The sequence below is a fragment of the Triticum aestivum genome, chromosome 4D (genome assembly GCF_018294505.1).
Source record: "Triticum aestivum cultivar Chinese Spring chromosome 4D, IWGSC CS RefSeq v2.1, whole genome shotgun sequence".
NCBI lineage: Eukaryota > Viridiplantae > Streptophyta > Magnoliopsida > Poales > Poaceae > Triticum > Triticum aestivum.
The window spans coordinates 71,455,098-71,481,881 of NC_057805.1; the positions used below are offsets into that span (position 1 = coordinate 71,455,098).

Sequence of the window (26,784 nt, forward strand, 5' to 3'; positions counted from 1 at the left end):
CCTTTCATTCGCCCGTCCACTCCTGATTTGCTACTTCCGCACAGCCGCCAAGGAATCATTAGAATTTGGGTAAACAAGAAGGCGAGCTGAGTGTTTTCCACATATATTTTTCTTTCGTCCACTTATTTGCAAGAGTTAACATGACAGGATCCAACTCGAGTGTACATGGACATCAACATGTGGAAGATGATCTCCCAAAAACTCGCGCAACACTTGGCGATATGATTGAGGAGAGTATAGTTGCAGCTATGCGAAGGATGTTCGGTGGTCGTCTTCCTATCACGGGTAATGGGGATCAACATCAACACAGCCCCGCTGCCTTGCTGGCCGCCGACAACCGGCAACGTCAAGAACACAACGATCGCCATGTTGGTCGTGGAAGAGCGGCACGAGCTGCTGCCCATGGCGCCCCTGCTGTTGGTGTTGAACGGAGGCGTGGCGACTTTGCTGCCCCCTCGTGAGGGTGGGCAGCATGGAGGAGAAGCTCGCGGGCGAGGCCATGACCCCCGCGGGTTTGCTGCTGATCACCGGCGACGAGAGGCACATGATGGTGATGGCATCTTCCTTGAAGATCTCTCCGAGCATGGTGACGAAGATGAAGGCATGGGGGACTATGAACCCTACTCCCCGCCTCGCCGTGGTGCTGTTTTTGGTCGCAATGGTCATCATTATGACCGTCGTGATCAGGATGACCGTGACAACCAAGCGAGAGTGAAGCTACATGTGCCATCATTCACGGGAAAAGAGGATCCGGATGCATATATTGAGTGGGAAGAGAAGTGTGATCAAATATTTCGCATCCATGGTTTTTCAGAAGCCAAGAGAGTTGATCTTGCTGTTATGGAGTTCTCTGGTTATGCTCTTACATGGTGGAATCAGCTGCAAGACGATCGGTTGATGTCAGGCAATAATCATATCCGCAACTGGAATTTGATGAAGGAAGTCATGAGGCGCCGTTTTGTTCCATCATACTATGAGAGGCAATTGCACAGGCGGTTGCAGGGGCTCACTCAAGGTTCCCGCACTGTTGAGGAGTACTATAAAGAGATGGAGGTGCTCGGACAAGAACCGGTGAAAGTGATGAGGCGAAGATGGCAAGATTTTTACATGGGCTGAATGATGAAATATCAGATTCTGTGGAGATGTTTCCTTATGATACATTACAAGATGTGGTACATCAAGCTATAAGAGCTGAGAAGAATAATATGCGTAATGGTCGTACTCGTGCTTTCCAAGGCCGCACCACCACACGCTCATGGCAGCGAACACAACAGCCATATGGTTCTCAGTTTGAGGGTGCACCACCTAGGCACCCACATGCCTCAACGGCTTCCTCACCTGCTATTCGCAATCAAGATAAGAGCCATCAGCTATAGCAGGAGTATCCTTTGCTCCACCTCCCGAAAAGAGTTCTACACGCAGCAGCGACATTCAATGCCACAAGTGCAAAGGAAGAGATCATATTTCTTCGAAATGTCCAAGCAAACAAACTATGATCATCAATGAACGAGGTGAATGGGAGTCTGAAAGTGACCCTGAAGATGGCAATGATGAAGTGGAAGAGGAGCAAGGTTGGGAAGTAGGAGGAACTATTTTATCTCATGAGGAACTTGATGGACAAGCTTTGGTTGTATGTCGTTCACTTAACGCCAAGGTTGTGGAGGAGGAAAAGGGGTAGCGGCATAATCTTTTCCACACCCGTTGCCTTGTCAACTCAAAGATATGTCGAGTGATTGTTGATAGTGGTAGTTGCAACAATATTGCAAGCACGGAGATGGTCGAGAAGCTTCAATTGCAAACAAAACGTCACCCACACCCATACCGCATGCAATGGTTGAATGATTGTGGCGCAATTAAGGTGATTAGCAGCGTGCAAATACCAGTTTTAGTTGGGACATATCAAGATGATGTTGAGTGTGATGTGGTGCCAATGCACGCTTGTCACTTGCTTCTTGGACGACCGTGGTTGCATGACCGTGATGTGCAAATCAGCGGGCATGCGAATCGCTTATGTTTTGTCCATAAAGGACAAAAGTTCACTTGGCTGCCCATGACACCCGAGGAAGTCTATCTTGATGAGATGAAAAGAAAAGGAAAGAAAAAGGGAGAGAGTGATCATACACAACGAGTGATCCACCAACATAGGGAGGGAGTGTTTCCACAGCCAAAAGCTCCACAGCCAAATATGACCAAGCCCCGGGAAAAACAGGGATTAGTTCTGATAGCTAGGAAAAGGGATATGCGGGAATTGAGAGAACCTAATACTCCATTCTTTGTACTCATGTACAAGGAAACTTTATTGGCTGCTAACGATTTACCCTCAACCCTTCCTAGTGTTGTTTTCGATCTTTTGCAGGAGTATAAGGATGTGTTTCCCAAGGAGGTACCACCTGGTTTGCCACCGAAGCGGGGCATTGAGCACCAAATCGACTTGGTTCCGGGTGCCCCACTACCAAACCGACCACCGTACCGAGCAAACCCAGAGGAGACGAAGGAAATTCAGAGGCAAGTAGAAGATCTTCTTAACAGAGGGTATGTAAGGGAAAGTCTTTCTCCTTGTGCTGTTCCTACACTTTTAGTTCCAAAGAAAGATGGTACCATGCGCATGTGCACTGATTGTAGATCTATTAACAATATAACTGTGAGATATCGGCACCCGATTCCTAGGCTCGATGACATGCTTGATGAACTTTGTGGCTCCACCATATTTTCCAAAATTGATTTGCGAAGTGGTTACCACCAAATAAGAATGAAAGAGGGTGACGAATGGAAAACTGCATTTAAGACAAAATTTGGCTTGTATGAATGGTTGGTTATGCCTTTTGGATTAATGAATGCACCTAGTACTTTCATGAGATTGATGAATCATGTGCTTAGATCCTTCATTGGCAAATTTTTAGTGGTTTACTTTGATGACATATTGATTTATAGCAAAACTTTGGAGGATCATGTTGGACATATAAAATGTGTGCTTGCTGTCCTACGGGAGGAAAAGTTGTATGCTAACGTGGAAAAGTGCACATTTTGCACAAACAAGGTTGTGTTTCTTGGCTTTGTTGTTTCAGCAAAAGGTGTGGAGGTCGATGAAGAGAAGATCAAGGATATTCGTGAGTGGATGGATCCACAAACTGTGAGCCAAGTATGTAGCTTCCTCAGACTTGCAGGTTTCTACCGCCGGTTCGTGAAGGATTTCAGCACCATTGCTGCACCCATGAATGAGTTACTAAAGAAAGACACTCCATTCCAATGGGGTGATGCCCAAGACAAGTCCTTCCAAGAACTAAAGATGAGATTGACATCAACCCCATTGCTTTCACTTCCTGACTTTGGTAAGACATTTGAGATTGAATGTGATGCAAGTGGTGTTGGCATTGGTGGAGTTCTAATGCAAGAAGGTAAACCCATTGCCTACTTTAGTGAGAAGCTTAATGGTCCAACTCTTAATTATTCCGTCTATGATAAAGAATTATATGCACTTGTTCGACCTTTGGAAACATCAACATTACTTATGGCCAAAAGAGTTTGTAATACATTCTGACCATGAATCTTTAAAACATCTATAGGGCCAACTCAACCTGAACCGTAGACATGCAAAATGGAGTGAGTTCATAGAGTCTTTTCCTTATATTGTCAAGTACAAGAAAGGGAAGGATAACGTTGCCGACACATTATCTAGGCGTCACATTTTACTTTCCCAACTTGATGTTAAAATCCTTGGTTTAGCAAGCATCAAAGATTTGTATGCTCACGACTCATACTTTTCGGAACCATTTTCAAAGTGCAACAAGGGAAAGGGATGGGAGAAGTTTCACTTGCATGATGGATTTCTATTTCGAGCTAACAAATTGTGCATCCCAGATTGTTCTGTTCGTTTGTTGCTCTTGCAGGAGGCTCGCGCTAGTGGTCTCATGGGACATTTTGGAGCCAAGAAAACTAAAAGTGTGCTCGTTCATCACTTCTTTTGGCCGCAAATGAGACGTGACGTGGAGCGCTACGTGATGAGATGCGAGATTTGTCACAAAGCTAAGTCCCGCTTGAACCCTCATGGTTTATATACTCCTCTGTCTATTCCGAATACTCCGTGGGAAGATATTTCTATGGATTTTGTTCTTGGTTTACCACAGACTAAGAGGGGGAGTGACTCAGTGTTTGTGGTGGTTGATCGTTTTTAGCAAAATGGCACATTTTATCCCATGTCATAAGAGCGATGACGCTTCACACATTGCTGATCTGTTTTTCAAGGAAGTTGTGTGGCTACATGGAGTGCCACGCACGATTGTGTCAGACCGTGACACCAAATTTCCGAGCTACTTTTGGAAGACCTTGTGGGGAAAACTTGGCACCAAGTTCCTATTTTCCATGACATGCTACCCACAAACTGATGGACAGACTGAAGTTGTCAACTGAACGTTTTCCATGATGCCGCGAGCAGTCCTCAAGAAGAATTTGAAGATGTGGGAAGAGTGTCTACCTCATGTGGAGTTCGCGTATAACAGGGCGGTACATTCGACCACTAAATTTTGCCCATTTGAACTTGTTTATGGCTTCAAACCTATTGCTCCCATCGATCTTTTGCCTTTGCCATTGCAGGAACGAACCAGCCTTGATGCAAGTAAGCGTGCTGATTTCGTCAAGAAACTTCATGCCCAGGCAAAGGAGAACATTGAGAAAATGACTGAACAATATACGAAGCGGGTAAACAAGACCAGGAAGAAGCTGGTGTTCGAGAAAGGTGATTTGGTATGGGTACACCTTCGGAAGGACCGTTTTCCTGAGCAACGCACGTGCAAGTTGCAGCCACGCGGTGATGGACCATTTACGGTGCTCGAAAGGATCAATGACAATGCTTACAAGATCGATCTTCCAGAAGAATATGGTGTTAGCCCAACCATCAATGTCTCCGATCTTTCCCCATACTTTGGGCCTTTAGAGTCGAGGACGACTCCTTCTCAAGAGGGGGAGGATGATGAGGACATCCCAACCATGGGCACCAGACCACCAATCATCAACGGTCCAATCACAAGAAGCCGCGCAATGCAAATACATGATCAGGTGAACACTAACTTAAGTATATCATTTGACCTTGAAAACATGGTTGTGCCTTCACCTCCTTTGTTGTTGGTTGAACTCAGGTGCGATATCGAAGAAGGCGAAACACATTTCAGTCCGTGCAAAACAATGTTTTATGGCGAAGAAACAAAGTTAGGAATTCATCAAGAGTGAGTTGTCTGCTGAAGAAACATTGTTCCGATTCTGGCGAAACAATGTTTTGCACGAGTTTGGATATTCCAACTTGCGAAAGGTTCCCAGAACTCGAGTTTGCTGCTGAAGGAAACATTGTTTGACTCCAGTGAATAATGTTTGATCGGGAACTGCCAACCACCTCCAACGAGAGTATTCCAGAAGCTACCTCATTAAGTCTTGAAGCCATTAGTCAAACAAAGCTGGTTCACTTTCACACCTAAGCTGGTTCCAGAAGCTAGTTCTCTTTCACACCTATTGTCGGGTGGTAGGTGCGACATATGCCAACGGGTGGCTTATCATTGTGGGAGCCAGTAAGACATCGCCGGTGCCTGGAAACGGGATAAGGCGAAGACATGCACACCGGCGAATCCTACCCAGGTTCGGGGCTCTCCGTGGAGATAACACCCCTAGTCCTGCTCTGCGGGGTCTCCACATGATCACTAGATCAACACAAGTGGCTACAAGTGGCTCCTTGAGCTGTTTGGCTAGAGGAAGAAGAAGGGCAAGGCTAGCTCTCCTCTTCTCTCTATGTGGTGTCTAAAACTCTAAGAGATCAACCCTTTGCATGGGTGCCCCGGGGGGTTTATATAGGCCTACCCCCAGGGGTACAATGGTAATCCGGCTGGACGCGGGTCCTAGCCATCAGTGTCTGTATTCGCCGGCTTCTCCGCCGACCGCTGGGGCCCTTCGCAGGAGTTGCGGAGCTCGGCCCAACGTGTGAGGTAGTCGCGAGTTGATTCGCTGGGCCCTTGGACGCACAAGGAGAGCTGGCGAGGCTTGAGAGGCCGCTTGTACGTGCTGGTGAAATTGCGGATGAAGACTTCCGTGAAGTCTAGCCAGCTGTTGATGTTGTAGGGCTTGAGGCTATTCAACCAAGTGCGTGTCGTGCCTTGAAGCATGAGCGGGACGTACTTCACGGCAACGCGCCTGTTGCCGTTCGCTATGCGGACTGCGGTGGAGTAATCGATCAACCAGTCTTCCGGCTTCACGGAGCCGTTGTATTTTGGCGTGTCTCTTGGGAGCGAGAACCCTTTGGGGAAGGGTTCGTCGCGGATGCAGGGGCCAAAGCAAGGCGGGCCGACATCGTCTTCTTCTTCTAGCGCCAGGGATCACGCTAGGCGGTCGATCCGGTGGTGGGCGTCATTCTCGCCGACTCCTTCGTGGTGGCCTAGTCGGCCGCCGAGAGTCGGATGCGTAACAGGCGGCAGGGTGGGATATCTCTCCCCACGAGGCAGGGGAGGAGGCGGATCGCCTCATCGTTCCACAGCCCGGGGGCGGCCTTCTGCGTCGTGCTCGATGGTGAGCCGAGTCCGGCTGCGGCTAGCAGCCAGCTCCTTGTCTTTTCTCGCGCGGGTGCCGTCTGCAGTCGGCGTCCGGGAAGTCACGCCGTGCTCTCGGCGTGGGGGAGGACTTTCAGCGCGGGCGCTGGCTTCATGCCGCTCTGTGGCCGCGTCGATCAGCTGCTAGATGCGTCTAGACATGTAGGAGAGCTCGTCGGCCCCCAGCCCGTTTAGCTCGTCTACGGCCGCCTGAGCGGCACGCAGGTTCTCGAGTGGCGTGGCTTGGACTGGGCGGTCTGCTCCCAGCATGCTGGCGATGGCCACGCCGCGCTTCTTGACGATGCCGGCTCGGCTCGGCCCGCCAGGAGGCGGCGTACCAAAGGCGGCGCGGTCGACTTCGCGCTGGTGAGCCTTAGTGATGCGTCTCATGGATGCTATCTTCTGGCCCTCCGCGATGAGAGCGAGGCGGCGTGCCTCCAGTGTCTCGGCGTCGGCGTCGGCCGAGATGGGGGCGGACAAGTCGTGTAGCGCCGCTTGTAGGGTGTCGTGGGCGTTCTCGCCTTAGGTGGCGCCGTGGCTGATGACCAGCACCTCGGTGACAGGGCTGCTGCCACTGTCGGCTCGAGGAAGAGGGTCGTCGATGATCACCATGTTGGTGGGGAAGGCGTCAAGCGATGCCGTGTCGGAGTCGACAAGCATCGGGTCGGTGGAGCCGACCGACTCCAAGTCCACAGCAAGCTCGCTGGAGACGTGAAGCTGGTCAAGGAGGCTGACGAGGCGGCTCTCGGGGCAATCCGTGCCCGCGTCGGACGCAGGCTCGTCGGAGATGCGAGCCTCGCCAAGAAGATCGGCGAGGCAGCTCGCCACGCAGGCGTCATCGACGCCTTGCAGCGCGTCGGGGCAAGCGCCATCGGGCGTGCCGGGCTGGCTACGCCCGCTGGGAAGGAAAAGGGTTCCCGTCTAGAACAGGTCTCCGGACGACGGTGCACCTGGCCCACGGTGGGTGCCAAATGTCAGGTGGTAGGTGCGACATATGCCAATGGGTGGCTTATCATTGTGGGAGCCAGTAAGATATCGCCGGTGCCTGGAAACGGGATAAGGCGAAGACATGCACGCCGGTGAATCTTACCCAGGTTCGGGGCTCTCCGGGGAGATAACACCCCTAGTCCTGCTCTGCGGGGTCTCCGCATGATCACTAGATCAACACAAGTCGCTACAAGTGGCTCCTTGAGCTGTTTGGCTAGAGGAAGAAGAAGGGCAAGGCTAGCTCTCCTCTTCTCTCTATGTGGTGTCTAAAACTCTAAGAGATCAACCCTTTGCATGGGTGCCCCGGGGGGTTTATATAGGCCTACCCCCAGGGGTACAATGGTAATCCGGCTGGACGCGGGTCCTAGCCGTCAGTGTCTGTATTCGCTGGCTTCTCCGCCGACCGCTGGGGCCCGCCGACTGGTGGGTCCTGCCGGCTGCCAGCCTCTCGGCCGACAGGCCGGCCCCACCGCCCGGGGGTCTTGCCTGCGGCTGGTTACTGTAGCCTCGCCCCTGATGACGAGGGCTTTGCCGAGGTAAGCATGGCTACAGTGCCGCCGTCTGGCGGGCTCTCACTGTAGCCTTACCTCGTCTTGTCTCCTTAATGATGCACATACTTCAAGGGAGTGAGGTTGCCGGCTGTTGGGAGCCGGCTACACCCCAGGCCGACTGGGGAAGGCTTGGCCGTCTTCGAGCTTCTCTCTGGCTGAAGGGGCCCGCCGCCCGCGGGCCATACTGACAGCCTGTCGTGGGTGGCGTCATGGTCAACATGGCAACAGTGCCGCGCCGGATGGGGGATGGCCGACCCGCACGGCGCACTATGGCCACGCGTGCTCCGGGATTCGAGGATGGCAGGCTGTACTGTAGCCACGCCCCGTCTTCTCACCGTTATGTGGGTGCAGCCCTTGAGGGTGCTATCTTGGCCGCTTGCCGGGAGCCGGCCCTCTTGTGGCCGGCATCGTGGAGTCGGTCTTCTTGTGGCCGGCTTCTGGGAGTCGGTCCTCTTGTGGCTGGCTTCCTAGAGTTGGCATTCTTGTGGCTCTCTTCGGGAGGGTTTTTAGGGCCGGGTCGCCTTCCAGTAGTCGGCCTGTGAGATAGCCGGCCAGGGGAAGGCGGCCCTGTGCTTTGGGTGCTTGAAGGCTTGATCGGCCCGATAATTTTCAAAGAGCCAGGGGGAGTCGGTTAGGCTACCCGTGGCCATTTACTCCGACACCTATCCAGGGGGGTTGTCCCGATTATAAATAGGCTAGCTCTTCCCTTCGTTGGGGACTTCTGCCATTTCTATCAAAGACCAAAGACATAGACTCCTCCTGAGATTGGAGAGCTCTTATTATCCTTATTCTCGTGATTCCTTGAGAAATTGCTCCTAGTTCGTGCTCCACGACTAGATCGTGTTGTGTGGATTAGAGTTCGTGGTTTCCCTTGCGGATTGCACCTATCCCGTGCTCCACGACTTGAGCATGGTTGTGTGGGGTAGTATTGCGGGTTATGGATCGGTGAATGTTCGGATTGCAAGCTTCGGTGAGCATCCTCCTCGTCGGGTCATAATCTCTTATTTTCCATTTTTCGGCTGCTTGGAGCTAGTTATCCCCATCCATTTATCGATCCTACGCCGTGAAGATCAGACCTCCCCTTGTACCCCCTCTTCTCCGAAGACGGGGTTGCATCAGGTAGACACACGATATAGCCTATGCCAACATAATAGCACAGGCACGCAGGGGGAGCCGGTGCGTGTGCCGGCGCCCGGGCGACCGAGGTGCGGTATTGTAGCGGTGTCGTGGGGAGAATCGCCCGTAGTCATGCCCCGGGGACATAGCCATATCGGTGAACCTCGTTAACAAATCTCGGTGTCGTGCCTCGTGTGATTGCTTGATCCTCAGTAGATCGATGGAGTGCCTCGGATTAATTCTAACAATTGGTATCAGAGCCCAGGTGCCTGGAATGAATCTCGGTAGACTCACGGGTGGTCGGTCATGATTGGTGGGCTGGAAACACTGGTGTTAGCGGGCCCATGGATGACCGATGTGTGAGGGGGAGATTGTTGGGTTTAGTCCCACATCGGTTGTGGGAGGAGGCAGAACACGATTTATAAGGGCGGGGGTGTCCCCTCCTAACAAGCTAGTCTTTTGGGGGGAGAGGGCCCAAGGTATGTCATAAGTCGGTGTTGCTCTCCGGTTGGGCCTGGTTAACGCATGTGGGTCGGAAACACTGGTGATAGCGGCCCAGGATTGCCTAACAATTTACTATCCGGAAAAAGGGTGAGACAACTGTGAATTTGACTCAAGGTGACACAGGGCAACGGTGAAATTCCTTCAAGTTTCAGACAGACGGTCAAGAAAGAGCAGTGATGTTGAGTTCGGATAACTCTTATATGTGGCATCCAATATGTGAGTTGTTCACTTTCACACAGACATGGTCGTGAGTCGTTCACTTTCACGCAAACATGGTCGGTGTGTGACGACATTGAACGGATTCTCCGGAAGTTGGGAGCACAAAGTAGAGTAATGAGGAACTTAATTTTGCTCGAGTGTTGACTGTGAAGAAGACGAGAAGGGACTACAGTTGCAGGTGGAGTCACATGGAGTCTGGGAGTAGGAGCGGTGCTCATGGTGTATCTCAAGTCCAATGTACATGGAGGTTTGATGCATGGATGAATCCAAGGTGGTGGAGAATATTCGCCAAGGTGGAGTTTGTTAGAGTTGTGTCGAATATTATTGTACAAGGTAGGTTACAGTTGGACTTGGTTTTGGACTGTGTGTAGACAGGGTAGGAGTTGTGTCCTAATAGGACACTTGTATCCTAGGCTTCTCATATATATTGGGGGTAGACACACGATGTAACCTATGCCAACATAATAGCACAGACACGCAGGGGGAGCCGGTGCGTGTGCCGGCGCCCGGGCGGCCGGGGTGCGGTATTGTAGCGGTGTCGTGGGGAGAATCGCCCGTAGTCATGCCCCAGGGACGTAGCCATATCGGTGAACCTCATTAACAAATCTCGGTGTCGTGCCTCATGTGATTGCTTGATCCTCGGTAGATCGATGGAGTGCCTCGGATTAATTCTAACAGAGGCAATAATAAAGTTGTTATTTATATTTCCTTATATCATGATAAATGTTTATTATTCATGCTAGAATTGTATTAAGAGTTCGAGGGACGTCATCGAGCTGAACGTATGCAAAACTCGGAGGTGTCGTACGTTCGGTGCTTGATCGGTTGAATCAAGAAGACGTTCGACTACATCAACCGCGTTAAACTAACGCTTCCGCTTTCGGTCTACGAGGGTACGTGGACACACTCTCCCCCTCTCATTGCTATGCATCTCCTAGATAGATCTTGCGTGAGCGTAGGGAATTTTTTGAAATTGCATGCTACGTTCCCCAACAGTGGCATCCGAGTCAGGTCTATGCGTAGATGATATGCACGAGTAGAACACAAAGAGTTGTGGGCGATGATAGTCTACCACCAACGTCTTATTTTGATTCGGCGGTATTGTTTGATGAAATGGCCCGGACCAACCTTACATGACCACGTTCATGAGACCGGTTCCACCGACAGACATGCAACTTGTTTTGCATAAATGTGGCTGGCGGGTGCTGTTTCTCCAACTTTAGTTGAATCGAATTTGACTACGGCTGGTCCTTGTTGAAGGTTAAAACAGCAAACTTGACGAAATATCGTTGTGGTTTTGATGCGTATGTAATAACGGTTTTTACTAGAAGCCGGTAGCAGCCACGTAAAACTTGCAACAACAAAGTAGAGTACGTCTAACTTGTTTTTGCAGGGCATGTTGTGATATGATATGGTCAAGACATTATGTGATATACGTTATTCTATGAGATGATCATATTTTGTAAAAGTTATCGGCAACTGGCAGGAGCCTTATGGTTGTCGCTTTATTGTATGAAATGCAAACACCATGTAATTGCTTTACTTTATCACTATGCGTTAGCGATAGTTGTAGAAGCAATAGTTGGCGAGACGACCACGATGCTATGATGGAGATCAAGGTGTCAAGCCGGTGACGATCACTACTAGGGAAAACCTTATACACAGAAACTTACCAGTAGTGCGGGTCAAAACGAAGCGCTACTACTATTTATCACTAGCACGCGGCAAACCAACGCGCTGCATCTAAGTTTATAGCAGTAGCGCGTCTCATTAAAGAAGCGCTACAACTACAATTCCCCTACTGTTCTCGCCAGGCTACCAATAGTAGTAGCGAGCTTAAGCAAAGCGCGCTGCTGCTAAGATTGTTGTAGCAGCGTATTTTACGCAGAAAGCGCTACTGCTGATGAAAGGAACATAAAATGAAAAACATATAGAAAAGTAAATGAAAATGAAAGAAATATAAAAAAGGGGAAGGAAATAAAATAAAATGTGAAGGAAAATAAATGAAAAAGAAAAATAAAGGAGAAAGGTGTAGTAGCAGCGTGCTTTCAGGACATGCGCTATAGCTAACTTAGCAGTAGCGTGTTTTGTCAGCCAGCGCTATAGCTAAGTTAGCTATAGCTAATGTAGCAGTAGCGCTTTTCCTGGCCCGCGCTACTGCTATTTTTGACTTAACCGCGCGGTTCTTCTTACCCACGACCACTTCCCCCAAATCCAACTCGTCTGTTGTCGCCGCCGTCGTCGCCCTACATCGCCGTCGGCCGCCGCGTGCTCTCCCGTCACCCTCCACACGCCCTCGACGCTGCCCTACAACGCCGCCCTCCGCCGCGCGCCCGAGCCCCGACCGCGACCTTGACGCCGCGTGCCCCTCCCTCCGCCGCTCCCTAACTCCGCCGGTGCCCGAGGTGAGCACGCCTACACCTCCTCCTCCTCCTCCCCTATCTCTACCTAGCTAGGCTTCCTAGGGTTCATCAAATTTTAGAGTTCATCTAATTAGTTAGGGTTCATCAAATTAGATGCTAATTAGGGCAGTAGTTGTAGATGCTTAATTGTAAACTAGATGTTAATTAGGGCAGTAGTTTTAGATGTTTAATTAGTTTTTAGGAAAAATTCCTAGGGTTCATCAATGGGTGCTTAAGTAGTTGTAGATGCTTAAGTGCCTAGGTAGGGTTCATCTAATTAGTTAGTACTTGTAGATGCTTAAGAACTAGGGCAGTAGGGTTTAACTAGATGTTAATTAGAGCAGTAGTGTTTAGTTTAGAGAAAAAATTCAATATAATTTCTTTTACTGTTTTTAGTAAGTGTTTAATAGAATTAGTAAGAAAATTAATAGAACTAGTTGAACTAGTTTATTTTTAGTAAGAACTAGTTTATTTTTAGTAAGAAAATTAATAGAACTAGTTGAACTAGTTTATTTTTAGTAAGAACTAGTTTATTTTTATTTATAGTGTGTGTTTAGTTGAATTAATAGAACTAGTTTATTTTTAGTAAGAAAATTTAGGTATATGAGATTTGATGATCTAATTAAAATTTTACTATAGAACTAGTATATTTTTAGTAAGAAAATTAATAGAACTAGTTTATTTTTAGGTGTATTTAACAGTATTCTAGGTTGATTCGTTTTGAAGTGGACATGTCATATTTTGAACATGTCACATTTGTTGTTATTTTTTTAGTTAAAGCAATTATTCCCGCATCGACCTGGACGATGCCGATCCCGCATCCTCGTCGTCGACTCGGCGGAGGACACCTGCTTGATCAGAGGGGCCATGTCCGGGACTGGGCTCGGCTGGGCTGGTACTGGGAGGTGCTACCTACCAGGGGCGCAGCTTGGTGAGGAGCCAGCCGGTCGTTGACCCGAACCTTCTTTGGTGGCGGTCGCGTGGGCCAGTGACGGTGCGGAGGCTTGAGGACTCCGTGAGGTGGTACGTCACCATGTCAGCGAGGAGGATGAGCACGTCCGTCGCTACATGGTTGCATTGGAGGGCAGGTTCTCCAATACCTGGCAGGTTCTTCAGGGATCTCACTGGAGCTATGATCCTGTGATTGTTCCTTCTCTTTGGGTGTCCACCGCCCGCGCCGATACCCATCGTTCGCTAGGGTTTTAGCTGTATTAGTGATGTTATATGTATGATAATATTCTAGATGTATTAGTGATAATATTCGATGATGTACGGACGCAAGAGATGATTTAGTTTTGCTTATTGAATGCATGCTAATTTGAATACTTATTTATTTTACGATTTGGTTTTGCTTATTGAATGCTCAAATTGGAGAACTACTCCTATTTTGAATGCTCAAATTGGACCCCACTATGCAAGGCGTATGCATTTGATTAGTTGATAGCTTATATGGTTTTTGTTTTTTCAGAAATCAAGGAGCCCCTCCATCATCCCCGCCGTCGTCCCCGTCACCGACCCCCTCCGACCTCGAGGTGAGACCAGCGAAATCTCCATGTCAATATGAGTCCTATAAGATATTTTGAAATGTTTTTGTTCATATTTTCAACCATTGAAATGCAATGACCATCAAGTTTGAATGCTCATATGATGTAGATATAAACATGTATATCTTGTGTTGCTCAAATAGGATATGTGCTTGCCCAAGTGGCCGGCCATGTTTGCAGGTTACACCTCCGAGTGGCCTATGTTTTGCCGGAGTGTTGATTAATTTCCGTTCCGGCAAATTTCAGGCGCTCGATATGTCCTTTTTTAGCAAAGGTCATGCTGGATTTTTCCGTGAATTTTGGCATGACTTGTGCTAGAATATGTAGGAAATATCGAGTGGCCTGGATTTTCTAGAAAGATAATTAAACGACATTTTGGGTTGACTTTAGGTTTGTCGAGACTCCATACATGATAGTCAACAAATGAGTGAGGGAGAAAGTCTGCACCATATATGAGAGAAGAGGAATCCCGACTGTTGTCGTGGGGGTCATTTCTCCTTCTTCTCCTTATGCTAGACCTTTGTTATGCACTAGGGGAAGGAAGAGTAACGACCATCACCGACGGTCGCAAATGTCGGAGAGGAATCAGTGAGGGAGAGTCTCCACCATATATGAGAGGACAAAGAATCCCGACTATTGTCGTGGGGGTCGCTTCTCCTTCGTTCCCGTTTGCTAGACATTTTGCTGTAATACACTCGAGGACGAAGGGAGGAGCGACCATCACCGACGATCGAATATATACACCATGTGAGCTGAGAGTTTTCAAGAAAAGACTCAGCATACCGATAGTCAACCCATGATGAATAATAATGATCTAATTTAGTTTTTGTAGTACATATATTTAATTGTACAAGTTTAATCTTTGAATTATGGACATAGGAAATGTCGTCATCGGACGACGAAAGTCTCCCGGGGGAGTGCGACTGGTGCAACGAAGACCGAGGTCTGTGCGACAGGCCTCACCTGGACGAAGGTCAGCGCTTCAGCATTAAGCTCCAAGAGACCTTTGATGTTGAAATGGTACACAATGACGACAAGTGTTTTTTTCGTAATTAAGCACAACTTCAACTACTTCAACGTGTAATTTTCGTCTTTTACAATTCGACTAGCTTATCCCATGCCATGCAAGACGCTATGTCTTGGAGAGGATGGATTTTGAAGATCATGAAAGTATGAAAACAAAGAAAATTCACCTAAGGACCCATCATGGTATGGATTTTGAAGTAAATCTGTACAGTTCTGAGAGCATAACCCATTTTGGTTGCCCGAATTGGGAAGCACTTTGCAAGATGTATGATTTTCATGAGGATATGCTTATCACCATGGATCTTGGTGATCCTGACATTGCCGAAGACAATATGGACATTTGGGTCCTTGTTGATACGCTTCCAATTCTACCGCTATGTGAGTTTCTCAAACATAGTTATTAAGTAATTTATATTGTTTATTTCAAAATAGTTGACAACTTATTTCCATTGACAGCTTATTTTCATTCTTCAAAGAATGTGCGGAAGATGGTAGACAGAACCTACTACACCGATGGCTCATAATTAACTTATCAGGAGAAAAATCATCTGATCTCATTTATTACTGATCTTGAGAATTACAATATCTATTATCAAACTCCTCCACATTATGGTCAATACGTGCCACTAGTGCACGTGTTGAACTATGGTAACATCCATGGAGATGACATGGTAAGATTTTTTACTATTACGACATCCGTGCATGGTTTGCATAAATTCTTCTAAAACTGAACTACATTGCTAACTACGAAGTTATCACTATTTTTTTCAATAGAAAATCCTGAAGGATTGTGTGGCTCATCTGATGTTTCAGAATGGTCGCCTTGATGTTTTGAACATACGGCCAGGTCATCCTACGAATCACACCTGTCCATATAGGATTTCTAAAACCGGTGAAGACATGACAATCAAAGAATGGAAAAAATGTATGGTCAGTCGTAGGGAGGTACTTGGAAGCAAAATTGTGCGAAGGGCAAGAATTGGAGAAAGGATAATCTCCATTCTCCATAATGGAGAGTCAGGGCCTATCTAGTTTTATACTATTTTACCTAAGAGAAGGTAGTAGGTCCTATGAGAGAGAAGTGTTGGGGGAACGCAGTAATTTCAAAAAAATTCCTACGATCATGCAAGATCTATCTAGGAGATGCATAGCAACGAGAGGGGAGAGTGTGTCCACCTACCCTCGTAGACCGAAAGCGGAAGCGTTTAATAACGCGGTTGATGTAGTCAAACTTCTTCGCGATCCAATCTATCCAAGTACCGAACGTACGACACCTCCGCGTTCAGCACACGTTCAGCTCGATGACGTCCCTCGTGCTCTTGATCCAGTTGAGGATGAGGGTGAGTTCCGTCAGCACGATGGCATGGCGACGGTGATGATGATGTTACCGGCGCAGGACTTCGCCTAAGCACTACGGCGATATGATCGAGGTGTGTAACTGTGGAGGGGGCACCGCACACGGCTAAAAGATCAACTTGTGTGTTCTAGGGTACCCCTGCCCCCGTATATAAAGGAGGGAGGGGAAGGCCGGCCGGCCCTAGCTAGGCGCGCCGGGAGAAGGGGAATCCTACTAGGACTCCAAGTCCTAGTAGGTTTCCACCTAAAGGAGAAGGGGGAAGGAAGGGAGAGGGGGGCCGCGCCCCCAACCCCTTATCCAATTCGGACTGGGCTTGGGGGGGGGGGCGCCACCTCCTGGCCGCTGCCTCTCCTTCCCACTAAGGCCCACTATGGCCCATCAACTCCCCGGGGAGTTCCGATAACCCCTCCAACACTCCGTTTTTACCCGAAACTATCCGGAACACTTCCGGTGTCCGAATAACATGGTCCAATATATCAATCTTTATGTCTCGACCATTTTGAGACTCCTCGTCACGTCCGTGATCTCATCCGGGACTCCGAACAAACTTCGGTCATCGAAACACATAACTCATAATACAAATCATCATCGAACGTTAAGCGTGCGGACCCTACGGGTTCGAGAACTATGTAGACATGACCGTGACACATCTCCGGTCAATAACCAATAGCGGAACCTGGATGCTCATATTGGCTCCTACATATTCCACGAAGATCAAAACACGGAGTGACAAATCCTAATCTCGATCTATGCCAACCCAACAAATACCTTCGGAGACACCTGTAGAGCATATTTATAATCACCCATTTACGTTGTGACGTTTGATAGCACACAAAGTGTTCCTCCAGTATTCGGGAGTTGCATAATCTCATAGTCTGAGGAACATGTATAAGTCATGAAGAAAGCAGTAGCAATGAAACTGTAACGATCATAATGCTAAGCTAACGAATGGGTCTTGTCCATCACATCATTCTCCTAATGATGTGATCCCATTCATCAAATGAAAACACATGTCTATGGTTAGGAAACATAACCATCTTCGATAAACGAGCTAGTCAAGTAGAGGCATACTAGGGACACTTATGTTTTGTCTATGTATTCACACATGTACTAAGTTTCCGGTTAATACAATTCTAACATGAATAATAGACATTTATCATGAAATAAGGAAATAAATAATAACTTTATTATTGCCTCTAGGGCATATTTCCTTCAGTCTCCCACTTGCACTATAGTCAATAATCTAGATTACAAAGTAATGATTCTAACACCCATGGAGTTTTGGTGCTGATCATGTTTTGCTCATGGAAGAGGCTTAGTCAACGGGTCTACACCATTCAGATCTGTATGTATTTTGCAAATCTCTATGTCTCCTTCTGACACTTGATGACGGATGGAATTGAAGCGTCTCTTGATGTGTTTGGTTCTCTTGTGAAATCTGGATTCCTTTGCCAAGGCAATTGCACCAGTATTGTCACAAAAGATTTTCATTGGACCCGATGCACTAGGTATGACACCTAGATCGGATATGAACTCCTTCATCCAGACTCCTTCATTTGCCGCTTCCGAAGCAGCTATGTACTCCGCTTCACACGTAGATCCTTCCACGACGCTTTGCATGGAACTGCACCAACTGACAGCTCCACCATTCAATAAAAATACGTATCCGGATTGTGACTTAGAGTCATCCGGATCAGTGTCAAAGCTTGCATCGATGTAACCATTTACGACGAGCTCTTTGTCACCACCATAAACAAGAAACATATCCTTAGTCCTTTTCAGGTATTTTAGGATATTCTTGACCGCTGTCCGGTGCTCCACTCCAGGATTACTTTGGTACCTCCCTGCTATACTTATAGCAAGGCACACATAAGGTCTGGTACACAGCATTGCATACATGATAGAACCTATGGCTGAAGCATAGGGAATGACTTTCGTTTTCTCTCTATCTTCTGTAGTGGTCGGGCATTGAGTCTGACTCAACTTCACACCTTGTAACACAGGCAAGAACCCTTTCTTTGACTGATCCATTTTGAACTTCTTCAAAACTTTATCAAGGTATGTGCTGTGTGAAAGTCCAATTAAGCGTCTTGATCAATCTCTATAGATCTTGATGCCCAATATGTAAGCAGCTTCACCGAGGTCTTTCATAGAAAAACTTTTATTCAAGTATCCCTTTATGGTATCCATAAATTCTATATCATTTGTAATCAACAATATGTCATCCACATATAATATTAGAAATGCTACAGAGCTCCCACTCACTTTCTTGTAAATACAGGCTTCTCCAAAAGTCTGTATAAAACCATATGCTTTGATCACACTATCAAAACGTTTATTCCAACTCCGAGAGGCTTGCACCAGTACATAAATGGATCGCTAGAGCTTGCACACTTTGTTAGCACCCTTTGGATCAACAAAACCTTATAGTTGCATCATATACAACTCTTCTTCCAGAAATCCATTCAGGAATGCAGTTTTGACATCCATTTGCCAAATTTCATAATCATAAAATGCGGCAATTGCTAACATGATTCGGATAGACTTAAGCATCGCTACGGGTGAGAAAGTCTCATCGTAGTCAACTCCTTGAACTTGTTGAAAACCTTTTGCAGCAAGTCGCGCTTTATAGACAGTAACATTACCATCAGCGTCGGTCTTCTTCTTGAAGATCCATTTATTTTCTATGGCTTGCCGATCATCAGGCAAATCCACCAAAGTCCACACTTTGTTCTCATACATGGATCCCATGTCAGATTTCATGGCCTGAAGCCATTTCACGGAATCTGGGCTCATCATTGCTTCCTCATAGTTCGTAGGCTCATCATGGTCTAGTAACATGACTTCTAGAACAGGATTACCATACCACTCTGGCGCGGACCGTACTCTGGAAGACCTACGAGGTTCTGTAGTAATTTGATCTAAAGTTTCATGATCATCATGATTAGCTTCCTCACTAATTGGTGTAGGAATCACTGGAACTGATTTCTGTGATAAACTACTTTCCGATTCGGGAGAAGGCACAATTACCTCATCAAGTTCTACTTTCCTCCTACTCACTTCTTTCGAGAGAAACTCCTTCTCTAGAAAGGATCCATTCTTAGCAAAGAATATTTTGCCTTTGGATCTATGATAGAAGGTGTACCCAACAATTTCCTTTGGGTATCCTATGAATACGCACTTCTCCGATTTGGGTTTGAGCTTATCAGGTTGAAGCTTTTTCACATAAGCATCGCAGCCCCAAACTTTAAGAAACGAAAACTTTTGTTTCTTGCCAAACCACATTTCATAAGGCGTCGTCTCAACGGATTTTGATGGTGCCCTATTTAAAGTGAATGCAGCCGTCTCTAAAGCATAACCCCAAAACGATAACGGAAAATTAGTAAGAGACATCATAGATCGCACCATATCCAATAAAGTACGGTTACGACGTTCGGACACACCATTTCGCTGTGGTGTTCCAGGTGGCGTAAGTTGTGAAACTATTCTACATTGTTTCAAATGAAGACCAAACTTGTAACTCAAATATTCACCTCCACGATTAGATCGTAGAAACTTTATTTTCTTGTTATGATGATTTTCCACTTCACTCTGAAATTCTTTAAACTTTTCAAATGTTTCAGACTTATGCTTCATTAAGTAGATATAACCATATCTGCTCAAATCATCTATGAAGGTAAGAAAATAATGATACCCGCCACGAGCCTCAAGACTCATTGGAACACATACATTGGTAGGTATTATTTCCAATAAGTCAATAGCTCGTTTCATTGTTCTAGAGAACGGAGTTTTAGTCATCTTGCCCATGAGGCATGGTTCGCAAGCACCAAGTGACTCATAATCAAGTGATTCCAAAAGCCCATCAGCATGGAGTTTCTTCATGCGCTTTATACCGATATGACCTAAATGACAGTGCCACAAATAAGTTGCACTATCATTATCAGCTTTGCATCTTTTGGCTTCAATATTATGAACATGTGTATCATCACGATCGAGATTCAACAAAAATAGACCATTCAGCAAGGGTGCATGACCATAAAAGATATTACTCATATAAATAGAACAACCATTATTCTCTGATTTAAATGAATAACCGTCTCGCATCAAACAAGATCCAGATATAATGTTCATGCTCAATGCTGGCACCAAATAACAATTATTTAGGTCTAAAACTAATCCCGAAGGTAGATGTAGAGGTAGCGTGCCGACGGCGATCACATCGACCTTGGAACCATTTCCCACGCGCATCGTCACCTCGTCCTTAGCCAATCTTCGCTTAATCCATAGCCCCTGTTTTGAGTTGCAAATATGAGCAACAGAACCAGTATCAAATACCCAGGCGCTACTATGAGAATTAGTAAGGTACACATCAATAACATGTATATCAAATATACCTTTCACTTTGCCATCCTTCTTATCCGCCAAATACTTGGGGCAGTTCCGCTTCCAGTGACCAGTCCCTTTGCAGTAGAAGCACTCAGTTTCAGGCTTAGGTCCAGACTTGGGTTTCTTCTCCTGAGCAGCAACTTTCTTGCTGTTCTTCTTGAAGTTCCCCTTCTTTCCTTTGCCCTTTTTCTTGAAACTAGTGGTCTTGTTGACCATCAACACTTGATGCTCCTTTTTGATTTCTACCTCCGCAGCCTTTAGCATTGCGAAGAGCTCGGGAATTGTCTTGTTCATCCCTTGCATATTATAGTTCATCATGAAGCCTTTATAGCTTGGTGGCAGTGATTGAAGAACTCTGTCAATGAGACTATCATCAGGAAGATTAACTCCCAGCTGAGTCAAGTGGTTATGGTACCCAGACATTCTGAGTATTTGTTCACTGACAGAACTATTCTCCTCCATTTTGTAGCTATAGAACTTGTTGGAGACTTCATATCTCTCAACTCGGGCATTTTCTTGAAATATTAAATTCAACTCCTGGAACATCTCATATGCTCCATGACGTTCAAAACGTCTTTGAAGTCCCGATTCTAAGCCATAAAGAATGGCACACTAAACTATCGAGTAGTCATCAACACGCGTCTTCCAGGCATTCACAACGTCTGCAGTTGCTGGCGCGGGTGGTACACCTAACGGTGCTTCCAGTACGTAATTCTTCTGTGTAGCAATGAGGATAATTCTCAAGTTACGGACCCAATCCGTGTAGTTGCTGCCATCATCTTTCAACTTATCTTTCTCTAGGAACGCATTAAAATTCAAAGGAACGGTAGCACGGGCCATTGATCTACAATAACATAGACATGCAAAATAACTATCAGGACTGAGTTCATGATAAATTAAAGTTCAATTAATCATATTACTTAAGAACTCCCACTTAGATAGACATCCCTCTAGTCATCTAAATGATCACGTGGTCCAAATCAACTAAACCATGTCCGATCATCATGTGAGATGGAGTAGCTTTCAATGGTGAACATCACTATGTTGATCATATCTACTATATGATTCACGTTCGACCTTTCGGTCTCAGTGTTCCGAGGCCATATCTGCATATGCTAGGCTCGTCAAGTTCAACCCGAGTATTGTGTGTGTGCAAAACTGGCTTGCACCCGTTGTATGTGAACTTAGAGCTTATCACACCCAATCATCACGTGGTGTGTCGGCACGACGAACTGTAGCAACGGTGCATACTCAGCGAGAACACTTATACCTTGAAATTTAGTAAGGGATAATCTTATGATGCTACCGCCGTACTAAGCAAAATAAGATGCATAAAAGATAAACATCACATGCAATCAAAATATGTGACATGATATGGCCATCATCATCTTGTGCTCATGATCTCCATCACTAAAGCATCGTCATGATCTCCATCGTCACCGGCGCGACACCTTGATCACCATCATAGCATCATTGTCGTCTCGCCAACTATTGCTTCTACGACTATCGCTACCGCTTAGTGATAAAGTAAAACAATTACATGGCGATTGCATTGCATACAATAAAGTGACAACCATATGGCTCCTTCCAGTTGCCGATAACTCTGTTACAAAACATGATCATCTCATACAACAAATTATATCACATCATGTCTTGACCATATCACATCACAGCAAGCCCTGCAAAAACAAGTTAGACGTCCTCTACTTTGTTGTTGCAAGTTTTACGTAGCTGCTACGGGCTTCTAGCAAGAACCGTTCTTACCTACGCATCAAAACCACAACGATTTTTCATCAAGTGTGTTGTTTTAACCTTCAACAAGGACCGGGCGTAATGAAACTCTATTCAACTAAAGTTGGAGAAACAGACACCCCCGCTAGCCACCTGTGTGCGAAGCACGTCGGTAGAACCAGTCTCATGAACGCAGTCATGTAATGTCGGTCCGGGCCGCTTCAACCAACAATGCCGCCGAATCAAAGTATGACAATTATCGCCCACAACTCTTTGTGTTCTACTCGTGCATATAACATCTACGCATAGACCTGGCTCGGATGCCCCTGTTGGGGAACACAGTAATTTCAAAAAAAAATCTACGATCACGCAAGATCTATCTAGGAGATGCATAGCAATGAGAGGGGAGAGTGTGTCCATGTACCATCGTAGACCGAAATTGGAAGCGTTTAATAACGCGATTGATGTAGTCGAACTTCTTCGCGATCCAACCGATCCAAGTACCGAACATACGACACCTCAGCGTTCAGCACACGTTCAGCTCGATGAAAACCCTCATGCTCTTGATCCAGTTGAGGACGAGGGTGAGTTCCGTCAGCACGACGGCGTGGCGACAGTGATGATGATGTTGTCGACGCAGGGCTTCACCTAAGCACTACGACGATATGATCGAGGTGTGTAACTGTGGAGGGGAGCACCGCACACGGCTAAAAGATCAACTTGTGTGTTCTTGGGTGACCCCCTGCTCCCATATATAAAGGAGGGAGGGGAGGCCAGCCGGCCCTAGCTAGGCGCGCCGGGAGAAGGGGAATCCTACTAGGACTCCAAGTCCTAGTAGGTTTCCACCTAAAGGAGAAGGGGGAGGAAGGGAGAGGGGGCCGCGCCCCCAACCCCTTGTCCAATTCGGACTGGGCTTGGGGGGGCACCACCTCCTGGCCACTGCCTCTCCTTCCCACTAAGGCCCATCAACTGCCCGGGGGGTTCCGGTAACCCCTCCCGCACTCCGTTTTTACCCGAAACTATCCGGAACAATTCCGGTGTCCGAATAATATGGTCCAATATATCAATATTTATGTCTCGACCATTTCGAGACTCCTCGTCACGTCCGTGATCTCATCCGGGACTCCGAACAAACTTCGGTCATCAAAACACATAACTCATAATACAAATCGTTATCGAACGTTAAGCGTGCGGACCCTATGGGTTCGAGAACTATGTAGACATGACCGAGACACATCTCCGGTCAATAACCAATAGCGGAACCTGGATGCTCATATTAGCTCCTACATATTCTACGAAGATCTTTATCGGTCAAACCGCTTAACAACATACGTTGTTCCCTTTGTCATCGGTATGTTACTTGCCCGAGATTCGATCGTCGGTATCATCATACCTAGTTCATCTTGTTACCGACAAGTCTATTTAATCATTGCGTAATACTTCATCCCGCAACTAACTCATTAGTCACATTGCTTGCAAGGCTTATAATGATGAGCATTATCGAGAGGGCCCAGAGATACCTCTCCGAAACACGGAGTGACAAATCCTAATCTCGATCTATGCCAACCCAACAAATACCTTCGGAGATACCTGTAGAGCATCTTTGTAATCACCCATTTACGTTGTGACATTTGATAGCACACAAAGTGTTCCTCCGGTATTCGGGAGTTGCATAATCTCATAGTCTGAAGAACATGTATAAGTCATGAAGAAAGCACTAGCAATGAAACAGTAACAATCATAATGCTAAGCTAACGAATGGGTCTTGTCCATCACATCATTCTCCTAATGATGTGATCCCGTTCATCAAATGACAACACATGTCTATGGTTAGGAAAGATAACCATCTTCGATAAACGAGCTAGTCAAGTAGAGGCTTACTAGGGACACTTATGTTTTGTCTATGTATTCACACATGTACTAAGTTTTCGGTTAATACAATTCTAGCATGAACAATAAAAATTTATCATGAAATAAGGAAATAAATAATAACTTTATTATTGCCTCTAGGGCATATTTCCTTCAAGAAGTAGGTCCTAGGTACAATGTGTTATTATGTGGTACAATGTCTTAGAGTTGATGATGATGAGGAGGAGTTGTGATTATGACTAGTGACCAACTTGCTATATGATGTCTCATTGATGAAAATGATTATCATGAGGAGGTGTTATATGACAATGATGTATTATGATGATAAGTTGTTAATGATATGATGATGATGATATTTACTATATCATTGGGTGAAAGAACCGCGGATTAGTTTCAAGTGGATGTCCATCCACTTGAAACTAGTCCACGGTTCTTTCACCGAGTAATGTAATAACTCATTATGATGTAAAAACAATCTCTAAATTGCTACTATATGAAAACTTGTATAAAGGTGTATGAATACAACATGAAATAAAAAAGAAATATAATACAAAATAGTAGTAGTAGCGCGGGCCGCGAGAGGCGCTACTAGTAATTACCAGTAGCGCCCTTTCGAGGAAGCGCTACTACTAAGTGGATATAGCAGTAGCGCGGGTACACCCATGCTACTGCTAACCTTTAGCTGTAGTGCCGTACTAGTAGCGCTTGCACCCATGCTATCGGTAGGCCTAAAACCCGCGCTACTGCTAGGCTTTTCCCTAGTAGTGGATGGAGATCATGACGGTGCTTTGGAGATGGAGATAAAAGGCACAAGATGATGATGGCCATATCATGTCACATATCTTGATTGCATGTGATGTTTATCTATTATGCATCTTATTTTGCTTAGTACGGCCGTAGCATTATAAGATGATCCCTCACTAAAATTTCAAGGTATAAGTGTTCTCCCTGAGTATGCACCGTTGCGACAGTTCGTCGTGCCGAGACACCACGTGATGATCAGGTGTGATAAGCTCTACGTTCACATACAACGGGTGCAAGAAAGTTTTGCACATGCGGAATACTCGGGTTAAACTTGACAAGCCTAGCATGTACAGACATGGCCTCAGAACACTGGAGAACGAAAGGTCGAACGTGAATCATATAGTAGATATGATCAACATAGAGATGTTCACCATTGAAAACTACTCCATCTCACGTGATGATCGGACATGGTTTAGTTAATATGGATCATGTGATCATTTAGATGAGTCGAGGGATGTCTATCTAAGTGGGAGTTCTTAATTAATATGATTAATTGAACTTAATTTATCATGAACTTAGTCCTGATAGTTTTTGCATATCTATGTTGTAGATCAATGGCCCGTGCTACCATTCCCTTGAATTTTAATGCGTTCCTAGAGAATACTAAGTTGAAAGATGATGGTAGCAACTACATGGACTGGGTTCGTAACTTGAGGATTAACCTCATTGCTGCACAGAAGAATTATGTCCTTGATGCACAGCTAGGTGAAAAGCCCCCTCCCGCTAATGTAGATGCTTTGAACGTTTGGCAGACGCGGTATGATGACTACTCTATAGTTCAGTGTGCCATGCTCTACGGCTTAGAATCGGGACTTCAAAGACGTTTCGAATGTCATGGAGCATATGAGATGTTCCAGGAGTTGAATTTAATATTTCAAGAAAATGTCCGAGTTGAGAGATATGAAGTCTCCAACAAGTACTATAGCTGCAAAATGGAGGAGAATAGTTCTGTTAGTGAACACATACTCAGAATGTCTGGGTACCATAACCACTTGACTCAGCTGGGAGTTAATCTTCCCGATGATAGTCTCATTGACAGAGTTCTTCAATCACTGCCACCAAGCTATAAAGGCTTCGTGATGAACTATAATATGCAAGGGATGAACAAGACAATTCCCGAGCTCTTCGCAATGCTAAAGGCTGCAGAGGTAGAAATCAAAAAGGAGCATCAAGTGTTGATGGCCAACAAGACCACTAGTTTCAAGAAAAAGGGCAAAGGAAAGAAGGGGAACTTCAAGAAGAACATCAAGAAAGTTGCTGCTCAGGAGAAGAAACCCAAGCCTGGACCTAAGCCTGAAACTGAGTGCTTCTACTGCAAAGGGACTGGTCACTGGAAGCGGAACTGCCCCATGTATTTGGCGGATAAGAAGGATGGCAAAGTGAACAAAAGTAAATTTGATATACATGTTATTGATGTGTACCTTAATAATGCTCGTAGTAGCGCCTAGGTATTTGATACTGGTTCTGTTGCTCATATTTGCAACTCGAAAAAGGGGCTATAGATTAAATGAAGATTGGCTAAGGACGAGGTGACGATGCGCATCGGGAATGGTTCCAAGGTCGATGTGATCGCCGTCGGCACACTACCTCTACATCTACCTGTGGGAATAGTTTTAGACCTGAATAATTGTTATTTGGTACCAACGTTCAGCATGAACATTATATCTGGATCTTGTTTGATGCGAGACGGTTATTCATTTAAATCAGAGAATTGGTTGTTCTATT

The 26,784-nt window shown here is 46.1% G+C and overlaps 1 pseudogene; it reads left to right on the forward strand.

Moving 5' to 3' along the window:
• The first annotated feature begins 288 nt into the window (after positions 1–288).
• Positions 289–26,784, forward strand: part of LOC123096695 (uncharacterized) — a 147,428-nt pseudogene continuing 120,932 nt past the window's right edge.